Source organism: Hippocampus comes, unplaced genomic scaffold, assembly GCF_001891065.2.
Source record: "Hippocampus comes isolate QL1 unplaced genomic scaffold, H_comes_QL1_v1.1 scaffold122, whole genome shotgun sequence".
NCBI classification, from domain to species: Eukaryota; Metazoa; Chordata; class Actinopteri; order Syngnathiformes; family Syngnathidae; genus Hippocampus; species Hippocampus comes.
The window spans coordinates 3,388,438-3,391,195 of record NW_017842059.1 but is presented as its reverse complement, the minus strand read 5'-3'; the positions used below and the strand labels follow the sequence as shown (position 1 = coordinate 3,391,195).

General features: G+C 43.6%; 1 protein-coding gene across 1 annotated transcript in view; it reads left to right on the top strand.

The window, feature by feature from the left end:
* Positions 1-2,758, top strand: part of ywhae1 (tyrosine 3-monooxygenase/tryptophan 5-monooxygenase activation protein, epsilon polypeptide 1) — a 14,636-nt gene that overhangs the window by 10,138 nt on the left and 1,740 nt on the right. The gene's annotated exons all lie outside the window — the stretch shown is intronic.

Sequence of the window (2,758 nt, the reverse complement as noted above, 5' to 3'; positions counted from 1 at the left end):
GGCGTTTCCTCCTCCTCCTCCTCTCACAGCGCCTCACGTCGGTATTAGCGGTGGAAAGAAGTACTACAGTGCTCGGAAAAAGGCGCGCAATACAAAATCTAACTGACAGCATCTCTGTCCGAGAACATTTTTCGACATACCCGTACCCGCAAAAATGTTCGTATGTACTGTTGTTCGCAACACGAAAGTTCGTAAAGCGGGGAGCGCCTGTATACATGACTGTGCACATTTCTGCATTAATTGCAGACCATTTGGATGCTTTTTTTAATTTTTTTTTTTTTTTTTTATGCATTTCCGTGGTATTAGACCATGAGTCACTATCGGCAAATCCTAAAAGCCGAAGACTCGAACTCAGGTGCCAAAAAAAAGTGGTGTGATCTGCACCTAAAACTTGACTAAGTGATAGTATCTCTGCAGATGCCATTCTGCTTGCCTTCCTGTTTTTTTAATAGTAGTGGTTACTACTAATATAATACTGGTAGAGTTACAAAAGTTTTTTTAAGGTAGTTAAGCCTGGAACAAATTCATTCACTTTACGTCATGTCCATTGGAGAATTCAAGAAAAAGTCACAAGTCAACCAGCATAACAGAATGATTTGTGCTGGACTCTGGATGTTCTTCTGTATACTGATACCATGAGACATAAAATGAATGTTGATGCTGCTAAACTTTTGGCAAGTAAAATTCACTGAGAAAGAGGGGTCATATTTCAACTGACATATCTACCATGTCTGCTTCACAACTCGGTGCCCTTTATTGGCGGCGTTGTGTGCTACAGTCAGTCCAATGAATTTAGGGTGTACAAAGTGAACTACAGTTTCATTGTATGTCTGCACATCAGTTCACGTGACGTACAAGAGCAATGGCTGCCTGCTTCACCTCACACTTGGGATCACGACATCCGCCGCTATCCCCATTTTTATAATTCAGAGCAATATAAAGACAGCCATATGTCTCACAACTCCTGGCGTGAACTATCCCAAACATTACAGAAAACACAAGAGCTCCGTTTCTTTTCACTTTTGCATGGATGACATATTCAAGTCAATCTGCGGTCCGCATATGCATCTGTGGTCTGCAAGTGTAGAAACCATGGAATAACCTTCAGGCCGTTTCACGGCCACTACTTTCCTTGCATTTGTAATGTGTTCATTGACAAAGATTCCACAAATCAGCCGTAACCAGAGACCCATATGTTTTCAGCCTCAATGCACTTTGATTTTTTTCGTTTGTTGTTTGACTGTAAACAGTGAGTTTTGGAGGCAATGTAATATTGGAGGTTACGCTTGACTTGTTGACTGGTCGATGGAAGTCATTTGAGAACACAAACAGCGGAGAAGTTCTGCAGGCTATACTTAAATGCTGAACACATGCACCGTGTTTTTTTTTGTTTGCGGCTGGTCAAATGGAGTAAGGCACGGACGAACACCCAAAATGGCTGCTTGTTTTGACAGCTGTTTGTGTCAATGTACAGGAGGTCCTCGGTTTGCGACAGAGTTCCTTTCTGTTCCTGCGGCTGTGATGTAAACCTGGATTTGTATGGTCTGTCACTAACGTATACTAACATAGTTACGTTGTTGTTGCGGTAAATAGTAGTACAATAACCACTTTCAGGCGATCAAAATGAAATATTGAACAATGGAAATCATCATGTGTGGCAGTACCTGAGCATGCACCATGCTTTCTTCTGCCACATGAAAACATACTCTTGCACGGCTGCATCAAGGAGTTTATTTCACGCCGTTCAATATCCTCAGACAGTCGTAAACTCAGGGACCACCTCTAATCATACTCGATAGTAGGTCAGCTCATAATAGTACTTCAGGGTTCTATGCTAACTTTTACACTAGCAGCCCCTGTGAGACGTACAGGATGTGGTTGTTCCCTTTTTGGGGAGGGACAGCATGACCATATTTGCTGACATATAATAGTCAGTTTCATCGGATGTAAAGATTGACAGTGAATCAATATATCTGCAAACCATTTTGCTGTAACAAACTTTGTTTGCAACAAGCAGTGACTGACAAATTTTCAAACATATTTCAAATAACTTAAAATGAAGATTTAAAATTTTAAAAAAGCAGGGAAACAACCTCACAATGCAGAGTTTGTGGGTTCGATCCCAGCTTCGGCCTCCCTGTATGGAGTTTGCATGTTCTCCCCGGGCCTGCGTGGGTTTTCTCCGGGTACTCCTTTTTCCTCCCACATTCCAAAAACATGCATGGCAGGCTGATTGAACGCTCTAAATTGTCCCTCTAGGTGTGAGTGTGAGCGCGGATGGTTGTTTGTCTCTGTGTGCCCTACGATTGGCTGGCAACCGGTTCAGGGTGCCCCCCGCCTACTGCCCGAAGACGGCTGGGATAGGCTCCAGCAAACCCCGCGACCCTTGTGAGGATGAAGCGGATCGGAAAATGGATGGATGGATGGACAACACGATTTAAAGTTGTGAGAGGAGCTGGCTGGCTGAGAGTGCGAGCGAGAGCCACAAACGCGGAAAGAAGCCTGTGTGCTTAGCGGTGCGTGGCTCTGTCAAGGCAAAATTGACAATCATAATAAGGCCAAACAAAAAAGATAGTGTGTTTCCGGTAACATGAAATTTCAGCATAGGGTCGGTAGGTGAGACAGTTTTTTTATTTTTTTTTTATCTTTTTTTTTTCCATCAAAATAACCATAAAACAAGAAGACATTGAACCCGCCGCCGCCACCTATTTAGTTTTTCTCCCCGCTCCGGACTCGGGGGAGGGGGGGGGGGGGCCGG